A 20,061-nucleotide genomic window follows, 5' to 3' on the forward strand; every position below is an offset into this window, starting at 1 on the left:
TTCAGGAGAATAAAAGTATGATACGGCACAAGAGGAGTAATAATCACAGTAAAGCTGTAAATGGTCTGACATTGAAGTTGGACTGAAGTGGACTACTTGAGATTTTAGACTAACTATGCAGGAATTATAGTATCTCTGACTGTGTAATGGATTTGTAAGCGAAGCAATGAAAGGTCTGTGCTTAAGTCGTACCAAGTAAATTTGAGAATCCACAACCAGCACATTTAGGCATGGACAGAAGAATAGCCAGATGACAGAGATTAGATCATCTATTGATTTCTTTTACATGCAGCTTTAAAAATAAAAGTAAAAAGTACTTAGCACCTGTTTGGTGCCTGAAACTGATATGTGTGGTATATCAGTATAATAAGCAAATATAAATCAATAGATAAAATAATTCTTAGTCTGTTTTCCAAAGTATTATTTCAGAGGGAAAATTATAGAGTGAACAGTATCTCACTGTAATACATATCTTTCAAATAAATATAATTTTTAATTGCTTTTACTAGTGGACATATGAATTGTTGCATAAATTAATATATAGACATAGTTGAGGTTTTTTTCCTTGGAACAGAAAATGTATAAACATTGCTGAAAATAATTGTTGATTATTCTGGATTTATTCACAGTTAAGTCATGTAGTTTACCAGTCCTCATCTAATTAAGAATTCAGTGTATTCAGTAAAAGCACATTAACTTATAGCCACAAAATGAAATTCAGAACAGAAACTAGAAGAACATTCACATGAGGTTTAAGTTTTTTAGTGTTGTTCTTGATGAAAATGGGTATAACGTTCAATCTGTTCATCTGTCTTACTTCACTCTCATGCTTTTTAATTTATTAGGAACATCAATCATTAAGCAAACATTTGGGGAGCTAACTTTAAGTGAAGATAAGGGAAAGCAAGAAAAGATGAATTTAAAACTGAACTGGAGAAAATATGGCAGTTCTAATGGAAGAAGATCAGCACTTTATTTTGGTATTTTCTAGGAGTGGATTTTTTTCCACTTTTCCTCTCTCCATGTTCTTTATGTATTTTTCTTCCTCTATCATCTCTAAAAAAGGGAAATGGAAAAAAAAAAAAAAAAAAGAGTGGCAAAAGACAAAGGATGCAAGAGAATGCAAATTTGCTGTTTATTTTTCTTGAAATGTGCAAATTAGTATCTTTGCTGACTTTTTAGATTAACAGCCCCTTTGCTTATTATGTATTAAGAAAAAAATAAAAGAAATCACTCCTGATTAGTGTGTCTGGTAGAGTGATTAGAAGAGTTTAGCATAATAAAGATAACTGGGTGGCTGTGTGGGGCTGGGCGGTTGGCTGGGGTTAACCCACACCACTAGGATTAATATTATTTTGAAATCTGTGTGATACTGAGAGATGGGAAAAACATTTATTTCCTCTCAAGAGACTTTGTGTGTGAAGTCCACTTCAGCAAATGCACTGATTTACAGAGTAGTTGTCTGCCTTTGAGCTAGTCACCCTACATCCTCATTACAGTCAACGGAGAGAATTAGGCATTTTGAGAACAATTGTGCACTAACTGTATCTATTCTTTTTTCTTGAACAGAAGAAGAATTTGAAGTGATTAGTTAAAGTGTAGATGTCTACATCTAATCAGATGAATTGAACACTTGCCACGTACAGGGGTAAATTGAAGCATGAAATGGGTGTGCATCCTTCACTGTATAAATGGAAAAAATAATATTGAATGCTGGAAATAGAAAGAGGAAGGGATAGGGAGAAGTAAACATGCTTGACTTAGTATAGGCCAAAGGAGATAATATGCTGCTTATATGACAAGTTACATTCTGTGCTAGAAATGACTATATACATTCTGTCAGGGAGCTTTTGTAAGGAACACAGTCCTGGATGATATAGCTTTAATAATATACTTTAAAAGCTGTTAAATCAGATAGTCTGTCACTGATGTGCTGGGATAATATTTTTTTTTTTTTTCCTTTGGAATCTAAAACTACAGCAAATAAGTTTGAAGAGAAAATACTAAGAAAAATAACCAGTGAATTTGTCTGTTTTTCAACAGCTTCAGAGGGGAAGAGTCTTGCTGGAATTATCAACAAAACTGAAATGGAGCTATGTTCACCAAAGCATAAGAAATGCAGTACAACCAGTGTGCATTTGAATATAGCTTGGCAGCTCTAAAAATATTGCTCGAGATTTGGCTTCCTTACCTGAGAAACGTTGTTAGGTGCCAAATGAAGCAGTTGCCCTAATACAGTAGATCTCATTCCCTTCATAATAAATGGAGAGAGGTAGATGATTCCCAAAAGAGGTCCTATCTGACCAAGTTTTGACACCTGGGATGTAACCCATCTCGACTGTTTATAGGCATTTAAGGTAAAGGGTCTAGTCTAAGCTAATAATCAACGCTCTGTTATATACATTGAAGAGAAACATTTTCTTTCAGGGAATGATTAATCTTAAGCAGAGATAGATGGTATTTAATATATGGGGGGCAAGCTGTCCATTTCTCTATTAACAGCAGATGAACTATATAGGCAGACATATTCTTCTAATGATCTTCAAAGTTACCTCTTTTCATTGACTGTGGCTTTAAGTACTTATTTTAAAGAACTCTCTCATGAAGTGTCTAAGATTTAGTCACAAAATTAACCATGCAGATTAAGCAGAATAGATTCCCCATATCCTTTTTTTTAAAAAAAAAAAAATCAGCTGTTTTAATTAGCATTTGTTTTATGAATCAACACCAATAATATTTATGCACAACAAGTACAGATGAGTTCTCAAAACAAGGTCTGTCCCTCACAGATGTATTCATGGCAAAAGTCAAATATAATGACTGATACCAGCTGGCTTTTCATTCTGTCATACCTTTTGATGTTGGATTTTTTTTTAGATTTCAGTCTTGAGGGCCTTTATTGTAACAAATCAATTCAACAGTGCATGGCTTGCATTGCACATGTAATAGTGCATATTTTTGTGGCAGCTGAGTGATGCATTTTAAGAATGAATGTTCATGATGAGGATGTGATTCAATCACTATATTTACACTTATATAACAGATTATACAATATTGTAGAGGTTTAGTAAATGGAACAATTTTAATAAATTAAAATTAATTAAAATTAAGATAATCTATTTTGCATTTTTATAATTTCCTCTCTAGAAATTGAGAGCTATTAATGAGGCATATATTATTATCCTTTCTCATAATAAATAGCGCAGCTGAGACACGCTCAGTTTAAGGTGTCTCCTTTTCATCTAAACCCCAATAACTGAGAGATGCTGATAAAAACTGTAAAGTATTGCTTATAATGTTGGAAGTAAACACAAAATTCAGATAAACTGTTCAGTATCAAAACTCGAATCCCTGATTCTTAGTTATTCCTCAGCAGCTAAACATAGACAATATGGTGAGGGAGAGATTAGAGGCAATGACACTTAAAGGAAGGAAAGCAATTTTGTATCATTACTGCCTAGAAGTGATCAGACAGGAATGGCTGAAACCACCTCAGAGAATTCTTGAAAATGTTTGTTAGATTACTGACAGCATTCATGACAAAAATAGATGCATGAGAGAAACTCTGGAGAGACTTAATTCATACATTCATACATAACATTTGTCCCTTGCTTGTGAGTTGGGCCTTGATATTTAATCTTGTCTTTATGTTTTCTAAAACTTACTATGACATTTTTGTACACTCCTCCTCCACTCAGACTTTGTTACAGAAGACAGACTTCTTGGCTGGCAGAAATACAGAATAATAAAACTGCAAAAATACCCAATTGCATTGAATTTTAATCTTGCAAGTATTAAAGTAAACTCAAATTGAGAAAACTTATCTTCTTGAATCAAAAATCAGAAGTAGATGTCTGTAAATGTCATTCAATGCATACTATAATAAATGTATATTTTACATATTCACATTCAGAATTTCTCAGAAACATTGGAGTTAGCAGTTGACGAGTAATGAGTAAAATCAACTTCAGTTTCATTCCAAGAAGCAATGTAATTTACATTTATGGGAGATTATTTGTATGCATTATTTATAGAGGTTTTCAAATACTACCGGTTGTCTTATTACTTTTAGAGGCTATTTTTCTACTTATAAAGACAACTATTTCAGCAGAACTGTTCACAGCTGTCTTGATTGCCTTTACAAACAGTCCACGTTTTCTTTCAGTCCTGGCCAAATCAGTCAGTAGGTGAAACTCATGACTGTGAAGTTCGAGCAGACTCCTTCAGGGCTGGCATGCTGCTCATGGTGGCCTGGCCAAGTGTTACAACCCAGACTGAGAGCCCAGAGAGCCATAAAGATTCCGTGATCCCCTTGGGCTAAATGAAGGTGAAATGACACCAAATGACTGGTTAAAATGTTTTACTTGTGGTAGAAGCAACTTAAACTTGGAAAAAGATGGTAAGCAATGTGGTCTCTTATAAATCTATAAGAAAAGAAAGGAAAGAAAAGAGAAAGAAAGGAGAGGAAGAGAGTCAAGGTATCCAGACCACCACCTCAGGTTCTAGCGTTGTCTCAGATCTGATAATCTTAGGTGGTGGTGCACACCCAGCAAAGTTTCCTGTCATCTTTTAAATTCATCTTATCGGCTGATTAGCATACTAGACCAAGAGAGGCAGGTATTCCACAAACTCATTTGCATGAGAGAAGAGGAAAAGGTAGAGCATGGGTTCTGTGCATGCACTGAGGGGAAAATAGGGTGCACCAATCCCGCCATCCAATTGAATAAGTGGCGGTGTTCCACACCCCCCCACACCCCCACACCCCCCCCCCCCCCCCTTTATTTTTTCCTCATTTTTTGTTTAGGTCCATCTGGTGATGATTGTTTATCTCTCTTGTCAGTCTTTTAACCCGTAGATATGGTTTCATGTAGTCCATGTTTCCCCCATTTGAGGTTTATCTAAGGAATTTGACAAGACAACTTCAAGGGAGCAGGGACATGCATCTTTTGATATGCTTCACACCTCCTTGGGCAGCGTTCCTTAGACTAATCACAAAAGCTTGTCCTTGAGGCTTTCTGTGTCGATGAATGTTTGAGGCATTAATTCCTTCAGTTCCTTACACCAAGCGGACAGTGCCTCTCTATTAAAGTTAAATGTGTGCTGATTGGCCACCTGATGGCCTGGGGATGTGTGAGCTCTACTTGACTGCATCTGAAGTACTTTAAATTGCTTTTATAGATGAAGTGGTTCTGTGATATTAATCTATTTCTGGAGCAATCTTCTCTCAATCTTTGAGATGGCAACTAGTCTAGAGAGGGAGACAACCTTAAGGTAGATATATAGTTCATTGCACTAAAGAAGTATGTGGCATGAGTGACCATATCTCTATGCAAAAAATTGGTGGAAGTTATACCCTGACATTTCTGTGTTGGAGTATTCAGCAGCCCACTCACTCTTCTAAACTGGGCACTCCATTCTGTCTAGTCTTCCCCTGGTCTTGTGCATTTTGCATTTATTTCTTTTAACTTTCTTACTTTTAGCATTGGGAAAATTTTGTCTATGGGAGAAGAACTAAAATCGGATTATCTAGATCCACTTCACTGCACAGTGCGGTTAAAAGTCACTTGGATATGCCCTGCTTGGCAATTCTTGCAGCAGAGATATAAACATGGTCACTACATCTCATTGCCTTCAGCACTGACATATTTAGCAAGGCAGGAAGCTCATTCCACCTATTCCCTACATACATTCTTACATCCTCCCCTATTTTGCTTCCTTCTCTTTTCAAAAGTAGAATGTTAATCTGATCTTCCCTGTGGACCTCCATCTTTCAGGGAAAGGCTGTATAGTGTTACAGTGTTTATATATAAGTAGAAGAAATATAGGTATAGCTTTCCCACAATATAGCCTCCCTTCCTCCCAAACTCTATGCATAAATTGTAGTTAAATGAACGCAAACTTCAAAAGATTATGACTGTTGAAGAGTCTGCAATAAGAATTTCTAGAAGCTGAAGTTATGCTAGTATTTCAAGTGCACTAAACACTGGCTGCACTGTTTCTCTTAGAATTTATTAATAATAAGGCATTAAACAAGTGAATGGTTAACGCAGAAACTAAAATAGGAACTCCACAGATGGATCATGATGTTAAGTCGAAACTGTGGGAGAAAGTGTGACTTTGGAAATTTCTGGCATTACTGATTTTGATTTCTGTCATTGCTATTAATGGTTGATATTGGTTCATTAACTTTAGATGCTTTGCATACCATTTTTCTAGGCTGTGTTTTTGGAAGAGAAGAGCAATAATCCAGAAAAATATGGCCTGCCCAGGTCTTGTAAATTATTTTTTTTGAAGCTAATGAACTTGTAAATTCCTTTGTTTACAGTCACACTAACCTACAAAACACACCAAATCTCAGTCTAATGGTTGTATACAGTTTAAACTTGTAATCCAACTGAAGAAGCAACATCTGAGTATAACTCATATAATAAAACAGCTGTGCTCTTCATTACCTATACTTCCATGTGCACCTTTCAGATCACAACTTATAACATTATCAAATTGTTCCTTTTTTATTTGCTCAGGCCATAACTTCTACATATTTAAAATAAAATGCTACTCATGACAACTTTGCTTTTGGAATTCAGCTTTACTCAGTAACTTCCTACATACCTTACAAAAGAGAGGTAAATTGCATGCAATGATAAAATTAGCTCGGTGCTTTGCTAAGAAGTGATGATTGGGAGCAGCGTGTTCTGAATGCACCTAAGCTTCTGTTGGCACTACACTGACGTTCAAATCAGAGTTTGATTGAAAACTTTTGATGTACTTCTGTCCATTTTTTGCTTTAAAAGGAATACCAATGCTTTTTAATTTGGTGGGGTTTTTGTTTTGTTTTGGTTTGGTTTGTTTTTTTTTTGGTATGCTACAGCTGAAGTTGGGCCTCTTCCCACTGTTGAATGGCTGCTTTCTTCAACATACCTTCAATGTATAGTTCCATACTTTCCTATGTAAATCCTTTTTACATGTGTGACACAGTTGTAGTCTCAGCATATTTCTGGCCAGAGTGTTCTCCCACTGCTACTTCCTGCCTTTTTCTTCTGCAAACTTGCAACACACCTGCTCATGTGAGTTAACATTTTATGTTTGTGAGGTTTTGGTACCTTCTGTGCCATGTTTCCTTCAATGCAGATTTTAACTGAACTCTCAGGAAGTAACAAGTTCTGCCACTAAATCAAATTTAGCTCACAAGATTATTAGTTCTTCCGTGGCTTGAGGAAGAATGCATCCCAGATAAAATCATGTTCTCAATCATTTTCTCTGGGAAGAAAGTTATGGCCAATAAAAAAGCATTAGCAGATATGTGTAAATAACTTCGATATCTAGTTTAAGCAGAACTTCAGCTTGAATTTAGAGGACTTTGTTGGCTGACAATAACATAGTTCAAATCCCTGAGAAATACAGCTTCACAAGTGAGTTACAAATACACAAATCAATAATTTCCTATTAATCTTATGATTCCTAATGAAGTGACTTTTGAGAATGACATTAGGTCACAGGTAAAATTTAAAAGATGTTACTTAATAACACAAATGATTTGTTTAAGTAGCAGAGTTAAGGTTAGGTTAGTGTAAAGTCTGTCCCTGGTAGCTCTTTGCATTTGACTCTGTAATGATATTTTAAATACTATTATTCTATGTGAGACACAGATGTAGTAAAATAATTTATTTTTTTGGTAAAAACCTGGTTTTATGTATTTCACTATTTACTTATCGACATTTTTTTAGTCTGTTCATAGTTTAAAAAGCATGAATAGAAGTTCAGTTTAATCATGAAGGTAATTCTAACAGTTCCCCAGGAAAGTTAAAATGGAAGTGTTTTCTCCTAAGAATCTGCATATAATTTTTCACCTGGAATCCTGAAGTCAGAAATTACTTTGGGAGCAATTCACAAACTGAATGAAGATGTCATTTTCCTAGAATGATTTTGGGTTGATATATAGTTTGCTTAACATTCACAATGTATGACCTTGGTAGATTAAGTAGAATTTGCAAACTATGTTTCTAATGTATTAGAACTCATGAAGTTGGCTAAGAATCTTTGAAAGTTGCTTAACCTTTTTTTATTTTTTTCCCAGTTAAATACATAGATAATCTGTATCTGGCATGCCTGTTTAGAAGATGACCAATCTTGAGATCAAGGAACAATAAAAGCAATGACTTCCTAGCTTACTTCTCCAAAGACAATGTAGGAGGTCTTCTTTATTGACTCCATTGACATTTACTGTTCACAATTCAATCATCTCTAATAATCCCCATAAAATATCAGCATGTTCTCTAATGGGCACTTCTAGAAAACCACTTTAGCCTGCACTGTCTATGACCTTGTGCCATTTCTCAATACCAGGCCATTGGGCTTGATAATAAGGCTAACCTCTTTCCTCTGGTACAAGCAGCTAAGGATGACTAGATAGAATAGACTGCATGTACTGTTAGATCAGTTCTGTTACAGTCTCTTGACTTTACCTACTTATTCCAACCATTTCTCCTCACACACATCCATGAAAGGAGGAAAGTAACATTTCTTCAAAATTGCAAAGTACAAGGGGCAAAGAACAATGTTTGTGAGGAAAATGGGGATACATCACCTGGAGTTTTGTGATTTTGACTGTGATTAAAGCAAATCTTTGCAGAAGTGATCTAACTATTTATCTGCTCTTAAGTCACATTTACTAATGCAGAAGTTTGAAATGAAAATAGTTAGAGAATGTGGATTTCCTTAACTGATTGGGAAAAGAGGCTTTGTATATTTGTACTGCCACATGCCACATAAAGGACTCGCAAAGCAGATTGTCATTGATTTTATGAGTAAAATTTGGCATTGTGCTTTTTTTTTGCATTTATGTCACATTGCATACCTACTTGGCAGGTTTTTTGACTGAAAATTGTGTGTTTAGTGTAAACAGCACAGTGTTCTTCCAACAGTATGAACAGGCATTAGCATGTGCACGGTATTTCACATCTATTTCAGAACTGCTACTCTCCCTTGTGTCATTGGTAATACTCATATTCACTTATTAACATTCCCTGCTTGTCGTCTGCATTAGAGTAAATAGCAAAGATGTGATTTACCTTCAGATAAGATGGATCTGTTTATGTGATATTGATATTCATGTCTTGTAAAAGTTCTTACTATTTTCAAAAGAGGTAGGTATTATATATTCATCTCACGTTTCGGGGGATCTAAGGCCAAAATTCTCACCACCCACCTCTAAAAATAAAAAATGGTATGACTTCCTTTGCTACAGTTTCTGTAGCTGCTCTAGATAGTAAACCTGGTCCATGAAGAAGAGATCAACAGTGCACACTGATATATGCACATAGACAATATTGCAACTAAACACAAGTTGTTTTATTACATTTGCCAGAACTCCTCATTGTGACTTTGTTCTATACTTACTGCAGTCTCATAGGCACTCTGATCCTGTTGGAAACCTGTAACTTTATTGACATGCAGATGGACAATACATACAGCTATACTAACAATGCTCCTATTAAAAAAATCCAACGTATTTGCTGTATGTTATAGTAAGTACTGTGAGAAAAGCTGGTTTTGATTTTAACAACCTCTAATCATACTAAAGGGTGGCAGGACTACAAATCCATGACAATATATAGGATAAGCAGCTGACCCCCTTTCCTCACAGCAGATGAATTGCTGTGTTGCAAAGACTGCTGTGTGACTTCACCTTGATTTGTGAATCAGAAGAACATGCTGCTTTGTACCCTCTTGGACTACCCTGCGAAACATAAACTGAGCTTTAAACGTATGAATTGGGTCACTAAACTTTACTGATCAATGCTTCTCCCATTACTCAACATTATACTTAAATATGAGTCAAAACTTTCCATACCTGCATACTTGGAAGTTATTTATGCTTTTAGTCTGTAGAAGTCCCAATCTACAGAGGTACTCCAGGCTGAAGGTGACTTTGCTGAGGATAGACATTTAAAGAGGTATTAGGTTTTACATTCCTTTTGTGGGTTTGGGGTTTATGAATGGTTTGTATTAGGGGTTTGAGTTCATAGCTCAGATTCAGTCAATCTATTGAAATATCTCCATTTTTAACTTAATCTAGGAATGTGCCATGCAAGCAAAGGGTGGTGAGAATCACTTACTTTAGGCAACAAAAAGTCCAAATGTGGCCTAACACCTCCAGAGGGTGAAACACCCCCTTCTAAAATAAGTAAGATTCCTTAGCTTTAATAGATCAGATGAATTGTAATGTGGAGATACATTTTACCTTGTATTGACTACAAAAGGTATTTATGACTAAGGTACAAAATCAGTGAAATGAATCCCACTGTGAGCCTCTGATGTTGATCTGGGGAAAAAGGGGAAAGAGGGGAAAAATAAGTTCCAATACTACACTAACTCACTTACAAAACAAAGCCTATGATTAATGTGTTAAATACTGTTAATGATAAGACGAAAAATAATAAAATATGAGTGTCCATAGCATTGATAAGCTATTTCCACAGCCTAGTGTGCTTAGATTCGTGCCTTTAAATTTGTATTACAGTGATCTATGCATGTGCTTGAATGGGAGCCTGTGGATATGCTGACCTAAAATATTAAAACTTCCTGCAGTATTTCACAGCATACTTAAGGGATTGCTTCTTCTTCCATTAGGATACTTAATTTAATGTAAATTAAATATTTTACGATATGTAGGTGAATGTACATCTCCTGCTGAAGTCTGGCAGGAAATCTTCTGGGTGTAGCATGAGATCTGACCTCCTAGGCTAAATACTACTTTAAATTAACAGCAATGAAAGGCAACTTTAGAAATTAAGAAAAAAAAGTTACAGGAAACACCAATTTGTTCATCTGAAATTGCTGTTTTAAAATTAGTGCAGTGTGAAACAGAATATAGCATAACTAATTATACAATGTAAGCATTAAAAAAACCCATGTCCCTTCCCATCCCTCCCCACAATCCACATTACACTGACTTTAAAAGCAAACTACCATGGTTTCTCTTCACTCATACAGATGCTCAGATATGTAAAAATAAATGGTATTTCTTGACAGGTATTCCTCAGGGAATTTTGAGCTGCAACTACTGTACAAAATTAGTAAAACTACACTAAATGTAGAATACATAGTAAAAGGAAACAGAATGGCTTTCATCAACCAATAACTAGGAAAAACCCACAAGCAGTGTATCTATTTTTGACATGCCTGGCCAATAAATATTTTGTTCAGGATATAATCTTGATTCAAAGCATAATATTCAATGAACTCTCTGATATATTCGATTTCATTTTGAACTTGAGCCACCAAAGTGATATATTAGAATTTCTTGATTTAGGCATACAATATCTCAAAAATATCTTAAAACAACATCTTAAAAATCACTACTCCACTTTCTAAATTTTAAATCCCTTTTTGAATTGTGATCTCTAGTTTTAGAACCTCAGAAACAGCTTTTCACTGGATTTTCAGAGAGAGGTTTGGTTTAAGCTGACCATGCTATTGAAAATGTCTCTTGGCTTAGCTTAGCCTTTCTATCATCAGGCCACAATTTCCTGGGTGGCTACCTGAAAAGATGGGCACATTCATCTGCAGATGGAAACATCACACCACACAGTCAACAGCTGTAGTCTGATGTTAGAGACAAATTAATCTTATGTCTAGCTGTTACCAGTAGAAATCTATCCTCTTTCTGTAGCATTAGTTCTGGCTGGGTGTGGCTTTTTGAAGTGGGTTACACTGAGGGCAGATGAATGACCTAACACAGGGAAAGGCACTACAGTTGCTCTTTTGGCAACAGATATCAGATCTGATTAAATGCAGCATTAAATTTCACTTTAATTCCTTATACCATGATGGTCTAAGGAAATAAACCTTTATCCATCTTCTTCCATTTTGGAACCTTTATTAATGTGGAACATTTAGGGTTTCAAGAGGAGATTAAATTATATGACAAAAAAGCACAGTATGGTCTAGGAAATCTCAAGAAGATACGAATACAGTGATCTGGTAAGGTAAAAATGGAATGCGATGGATCCTCTTGGATATCTGCATTACATTTTTTTGATGACTGTTTTTTCAAAATCAGTTTAATCTGAAACTCATAAACATAAGGAATGTTGAGCTGGTCTAGTTTTAACCACAAAAAAGACCCCAAACAAACAAAACCCAACACAAAAACCCCAAACCATATAAATGAGGTTAAATAGTGTTAACTATTCAAATAGGATTTAACCAGATATTAAACAGATGATTACTGTGTTCTTTTCTCTTCATTCTCATATTTTAAAATAAAGATTAAATGAAGCAATACAGACAATAGTTGACTAGTTAATCCTTGGTGTTATTAGATACAATTCCACTGAAGTCAATGAAGTTGTGCCTGCAATTAATTTGGCTTGCAGTGCAGTTATTTTCATTCAGCACAGTGTGTTTTTGTTTTTGTTTTTTTTTTTTTGGTTTGGTTTGGTTTGGTTTGGTTTTGTTTTGTTGTTTGTTTGTTTTTTGTTCTTGTTGTTGTTGTTTTTTTTTTTTTTTTTTTTTAATTTCCTGTTTAGCCATTCTAAATTTTGTTTTTAAATAAACTCTACTCTTCATAGGGACATCTGCTTGTTCTGGTTGGCAAAATATCCCAATAATGATGATTTTACTCTATCAGTTTAGAGTTCTGGAGTGGAATATTAATATTAGCAAATTACAGTGTGCATACAAGCCATAATAATGAAGAGGAATGGTGTGAGGAAAAGCAGCACGTTGTAATGAGCCTTAAGCATAAAAAATATATACTATTGCTGCAATAAGAGATGGTATATATGGCTGATTCAAGAAGATATGACCAATTAATAGGTCTTCGTAATAACAGAGTTCACAGAAATAGGATATCTAGCAAGGCTCTTGGGCCTACTTTCAGAGAAAAAGTCATTCTGCAGAGAATAAAATACCATATTGTACTTTCCCTTCTTATATAGCTCAGAAAATGTCATTAATCTCCAACTGGTATGAAGCACATATATGTATACACATATATAAAAATGCTATGCACACTGTAGTGATGATAATAAAGTTATTTTATTAATTCTATATATTCACATAATATGCCAATAACCAAATAGCATTTTGACACCTTCAAGTACTGAAATAGATCAGTGCAGAAGTGTACAACTTCACTTAAATAAGGTGATAATGAAGTTTCTTGTAATGCATAGAAAATGATCAGTGAGCTACTTCAGACAGCAGCCATGGCTGCTCCTTCCATGGGGAATGGGCTATTTGTGTTATGTGACACTATGGTAGAGCACTTTAGGGGCCGCATAAAGGAATAGTGTTAATGAGGAGACGATTTCAAATTATTAGCTCCCTAAATCAGATATGAAAACTGCTGTAAAGAAGCCATAGGTAAAATAATGAGGAAAACTTTTAACTTACAATGTTGTATTTTCTGTTTACCAGAAAACACCATGTTCTGCAGGAGTAAAATTAAAGCTATGAATAGCATGACCTTAGCTTGTTTGGTTTGTTCATTTGTATAAATAAAACAAAGAATCATATCACCCCATTGTTTTTTGGTTTTGTTTTGTTTTGTTTTGTTTTGTTTTGTTTTTTTAAATTATTATTATTTAATTTGCCATCTGTTTTTGCACTGTAAGCAATAAGGACAGTTTTGGAGAGCTGAAGAGTTATAAGCAAACTGGGTTGCATGCAGTATATCTGGTTGCTGCAGAAAATCTCTGTTAATACTTACCATGGAGCATATGACATGTTTTTTTCTTCTGGCATTTGGAATAAATAGTATCTTTATTAACTAGTATAACATTTAGGGCTATGGATGAATGCTGGCCTGAAGATGCTGAAAGCATCAGTTATCCAACATAGACTTTAGTCCATATATGACGTGAATTTGTAGTTCTGTTTCAGAATCCAGTCCTATGTTACTGGTATCATGGAGAGATGAAATATTATCATAATTATTCTACCTGTAGATATGTCTCAATTCTCTTTAGAAACTTCAGCAGCTTCCTGGTGATTTTAAGTTAGAATCTGCTTTTGTCCACTCATCTGGTTGATTTAGAACTTTCTATTCTATCACTAGCAAGGAATGGCTGCCCAGTGAAGAAATCTAGAAGAAAATCTGATTTTTTACACATCTTTAGAGAATAAGAAGGGAAGAAATCTAATTAAGACAGAAAAAATATTTGGATTCCTCTGCATTTTCAAGTACAGGACTGTCACTGAAATTTTCTGGAGTGTGGCATCTATATATACTGTTTGATGAATCATGGGGTTGAAGTAGAACACTTTTCATGGCTTTCACAGCTCATTGAACTGACATTTCTTCTTCTTTACTTCCTTCTACTTTGTTTCAGAGAACACTTCAAATGGTAACCTGTAATTTTAAATTCTTGATGTGGTTTGAGCTGTGTAATATGAAATAGGAGAAATCAGACAAAAAACCACTGTGTAAATTTGAAGGTCTGCAGGAATACAGTTCTCAGGATGAACTGTTAGATCCCAGAATTTCCTTCTACCTTGTACACTTTCTCCCTTTTTTGTCTGTCTGGTGAAGGCCAAAGAGAGCCTTCTTGTGAGGGCAGGAATGCACAAATATGGCAAGATAAAATGAAGACAAAAAACTGTCTTGAAAATTGGGATGAAGATTGTGTAGGTAATACTGTACTTGGTTCCTGTTCTGTTTTCATTCCCTGTCTGCTTCTCTGATTTTGACTAAAGATCAATTTTTTGAGAAATATTTTCTATCCCTAGTTAATTTTAAGTAAAATACTTTTCATTGCAGAAAAGCACGTCTGTACATACTGAAATTAAATAACAAGCAGTAAATTTTCTCATCAGTTTTTTCTCTGCATGTGTGTAATTTGAGTTATCTTTAATGCTATATATGGACCTATATACTATATGTTTTACACTCATTTGTAAAGTAAGGAGAAACCAAGGTGTAAAACCTAGATGTATCAATTATGAAATGTAATTTCAAAGTGCCCAAACTACTCTCAATGGATATAAGACTGTGAATATCAGATGTTGTCAGTAAAATACCCAAATATCAAATAGCTTTTTCCCTCAAAGGAGTTTAGCAAGCTGCCACTATTTCTTTAAAATTATACCTGCTACCATGTACGGTATAATAATGTTGATAACATTTGAATCTGTTTGAGCTGTAGTTCCAGACCACACTTTTGACACAGCACAATCAAATCTGAGGTGGTTTTTTTTAAATTAGTTTAGATTTTTGGCCTTTTCTTCAAGGGCATTATGTGATTGACTTAGTTTCCTTTTTTTTTTTTTTTTTTTTTTTTTTTTTTTTTTTCAACTGTACTCTCTGTTAAGCTCTCTTTAGCATTTTTTTCAGCTTGTGGAAAAATTTTAATCACATTTAACAAAGTATGAAGTGATCTTAAAGAGAGAAAACTCCTCTGTGGATAGAAAAAGGAGACCCAAATGAGTAATACTGCTAAGCAGAGGTTGCTGCTTTCACTTAGCATAATACTGGACATCAGAATCCATAGGACAGAGATTCACAAGAGATAAGGACTCTCAGTTTTATATTAGTTCTTGGCTTTTAATCATATCAAATTAATGTACCTGCCTGTGCTACAAATTCCTCTCCTTGAACAACAGAATATGTGAGTTTTAAAGAAAATTTCCTTCTTCTGATTTAAAAATTTAACCAAAATAATATCTTGCTGAAATTGCTGTCTTAATGATAGCAGAATCTGATGTTAAATAAAATTCCTGAGGTACTAACTATATTCTTAAGTGTCTGTAGAAACTGAAAGTAGCAACTCGCCTTCTCCTTTGATAGACATGTTAAGGAATTAAGTAATATGAGAGGAGTTATCTCATGCTAGAACTGTAAAGTCAGGTCTACGCTAGATGGCACTTGAGGCTCCATTTATTCAGAATATGTTGAATATCAATAGCTGGATTTTTAGTTCTTAACATTTTGTGTCTGTTTGACATGAGTCATTAGTAACTCTAAAATGAGATTTAATATTTCTCACACTAGTAATAACATAGCAGGGAATAAATATTTCTTATTGTAACACAAACTAAAAACATTTTGGCATCCTACATATGCCTCTGGAGTAGCTCTGTGACATCCTTATAGAAGTCCTTTGGTGTATTCTAGAAAAAACATTGCTTAAATAACCTTCATAATTGCCCTCAGGCAATTTTCACACACTTCTCAATTCACTCTAGTATCACCACTTGTTAGCTGGAGGTGATTTAAACAAACAGCCTCAGAGAATGTGCACACAGCTCATCTGGGGCAGTGATAACGTCTGTCAGAATGAAAGCTTGGCTTGAACTGTCATCTTGGAAATACACCTTTAACCAAGAAAGGTTGCTTTGCTGGCATTTGTAATTATCTGAATTAAAGATGCTCTCAATTTTTTGTTTTGTTTTGTTTGGAAGGCACAGATGCTTGTTTTCTAGTATTTCTATTGCCATATCTTCTGTAATGGTATTGCCCAAAGTGTAGCAACTGCTTGTGCTGGCATGTAAGGATAGGGTGTTTTCTCCAGATTTCCCCTTCAGCACCGATCAACTTGTCCTTTGGACACACACACAGGCACACAGACAGCTCTTTAAAATTCTATTGCATTTACTACAAGATATAGTAAAAAATAATGCTGATAATTGCTGAGCATGCAGAGGCAAAATGTGATGAAGGGTAAATCAGACAACAGTGTTTTTTGTCCAGTGAAGGTAAGGTTCTGTGGATAACCCTTAGAACGGTCAGGTCTGGTGTCCTGCATCAGAGGGGGAAGTGGTGGATCAAGCCCTTTCTTTCTTCTTCTTCTGGAGGCTGTGGCTGCTTTTTTTTATAGGTGCTTGTTGCTTCTTCCATGCTTTTTCCAAATGTGTAACATTTTATATACATGGGATATGCATTCTTCAAAATATCTTACAACAGGATAGGATAGAGTTTATGAATCTCTCTGGGTCTTTTATTGGCCAATAACTGATGGTTGGTGATCTGTGCCTGTACCATTGGGTCTCCGGTGTTACCCCATGCCCATCCTCTGGAGGCCCCTGCTGTGCACTCTGCTCGTGCTCTGTGGGATACCTGCCACAAGAGCTTACTGCATGCACATTCAAATTAAAACAAACCTGTACCCTGTTTTTCTTCATCATAAGCCTCCTGTGGGTCTCCTTGTACTTTAATCATCCACATGTTTAATGGCAGAACAGATTCATTTTCCACAGAACTGGCCCTTAGAAGTGCTGAGCCCAATCCCACAGGAAGTTAATGACAGTGTTAAGCACTTAGACATATGATAAGCAGTTGTGCAAAGGCAGTTATGCTTAGTAAGAGGAATAAGGACCCTTCAAGGTGAAGAACTGCACTTTGCAGATGACTCTTACAACAAAATCTCTAATGCTGAGTTAGATCAAGCTTTCCATGGAGCATTAAATCTTCTTTATTAATAAAGAAATCAATTATCACACTCCATCAATTTACCATTAACATTTGTTCTGCATCACTTAAAATGTTGAACAGTCATAATCATAAGCAAAGAATAGAAACAAAGAAAAGCTGTCCCCTAATTCCCCAAATAGTATTTTAATTAAATTTCCCACAAAAGGGGAGCATTCACATTACAAAAAAGGTAATATAAATCTCAAGATCCTTAGCTGTTGCTTTATCTATTAGCATTTTTACTACTTATTGTTGACATAACTTCAATTTGTCAGGCACATGTTTTTAAAATACACCTTTTATCCTAGTCTAGACAAGCATTTAATCAGTATAATAGTCTTCCAAGATGTGCCCCATAGCCTCTGCCAGGATGGAAGTAATCTGCATGATGTGCTTTAATCTATAGAGCACACTTCAGCTGGTTAGTATTCTTGATGATGAGCATGTTAATATAGTGTTCTTCAGAAACAATACACATCTCACTGAGACATCACAGCATGTTTTCAAATGGGGAAAGGGACAGGGTTCTTATTAGGCAATGAGAAAAAAGGACAAAGTGTGCATATGTGCCAGTGCACTTCCTACATCAGTCACAGGCAAAAATGAATGGTTATAAATTAATACATGAGATGTTTTAGCTATTCATTCTTTAAAGTATGCTTTATCCATCAATGTTGGAATGGAAAATCTTATTTTAATGTCCATTAATTAATATCAGAGAATGGTAAGGTCCCTTTAGATTTTTATGCTGGACTAAACAATCTCAAGGTTTTGCTAGTAAGAAAATTTTGCTAATGTTCAGTCTAAGTCTGCACTGATAGTTTCATATCATTATTCTTTAAAATACTGCCTTGTACTTGTTTGACAATTCTTCATCCTTCTTGATATTCACATATTCTTTTTGCTAAACACTTATGAAAGTTTATGCAATGTTGTATTTTCTATGTATGGTTTGATTAGGCCAAGGTCATATGAAGCTGTCACTTTCTTAAGCATTTCACTGAAACAAAGTTTACATCAATGACTTGCTTTGTTTTAAATAAATAATGACATGACTCTCTATAGCTGGCCTTCTGCTCAGGGTTAGCAGATGCTCTTTGCTGTACAGCTTGGTTTCCCAGAGGCATCAATGGCAGGATGTTTGAGTGCAGTCTGGATGCAGTTTGCTTTCCTTAGTTGCACTCATGTGAACTCATTCTGGAACAGTCACAAGCATGTTTCAGAACTCCTACCCTCTATTCTGTGACACATTCCCAGAAAGTAAAGTAACCTCAAATTGTGTGTAGATAAATTTAAATAAAGAATAAATCTTCCTTCAACATGTCACAGCTTCTCACTTTCACTAGCACAACCAAAGCAAATAAAAACTTCCAGTATCTGTTGCCAAGAATAAACTTTTGCTTGGGATGCAGAGGGAGAATCCTTGGAATGTTTTATATGACAGCAACAGTAGGAGACACTTGCTGTTAATTGGTATGTTTGGAAAAACAAATTTTGAATATTCTCAGTGGGAAATTATGCAAAACACATAGGAACATTCAGTCTTCTTGTTAACAGGAACATCTCTGTAGAAAACAATGAATAACACCAACACAGGGTTTGACTCAGTGTTTTGGACTTTGAGCTTTAACTTCAGTGTTGTGTTCCACTCATTAATACACAAGGCCTTAATTACTGCATGTCTCTGGCCCCCAAAGGGATTTGAAACTATTTATGCCAGTGCAAGCAATCTAAAAAACAAAATAAATTGTTACAGAAACTGAATTAACACAAACATGCTCTAAAGAGTCTTACAGTTTTTTGACAGAATTGACACATTGCTGAATTGCATAATAATATAGGAGTTCTAAATAGCTTTACTCTTCCCATGCCAGAGGATTTACTGCAATAAAGCTGTGTACTCAGTGTAATATAATAATTAAGGTGTTGTGGATTGTAGCGCAGGACAGCTGTGGTTTTGAGCTGTATTTTTGTGTTTTATTTCCCCCAAATTATATGTATGATTCACATACATATATTAAATAAGGGTAGAAAGTGGCTGAGTAGAAGTACTAAAGATTCTTTGTCTTGAGAAGGCAGCATGAGATTCTAAAGGTGAGAGCATAACCCCTGTAATTTGCTCCCACAGTAGGTATAGAGAGAGAGACAAAGAAGCTTTTGCCAAGGGTGATTCAGAGGTTAAGTGAGCAGCACTGCAATTTGGACGTGCCCCTCTCTGTTCCATAGTGGAAGAACCCAGTCTTATTCCTGAGTTAAAAGGCTTGATGTGATGACTGCTTCGAAGGGAAGTGTATCTGGACTTTACAAGAGGTGGGGTTTTTTTGGTTGGTTTGGGTTTTGGTAATTTCCTGAAGTCAGTTTTCCTTTGTTAACTAAATTATGGGAAGCATCTCTCAGATTGACAAGAAGAAAGTTTGTCCATTATACAGAGTGGGGAAAGCTTTCAGCACTAGAATAATATTTTGGGACTGAATTTAGTTTCTATCCCAATCCCATTCATATTTAGCTTGTCAGCTAGCATGACTCCTATTGTGATTGCCTGCTCCCATAAATTACATATAATGTGAAATTCACTATGGGACAAGGAAACATAAAGGTGATTATTACCAAACTTTTTTTTTGCCAGTCAGTCAATTTGTAGCAAC

The sequence above is a fragment of the Tyto alba genome, unplaced genomic scaffold, assembly GCF_018691265.1.
Source record: "Tyto alba isolate M040663 unplaced genomic scaffold, T.alba_DEE_v4.0 Super-Scaffold_40, whole genome shotgun sequence".
NCBI classification, from domain to species: Eukaryota; Metazoa; Chordata; class Aves; order Strigiformes; family Tytonidae; genus Tyto; species Tyto alba.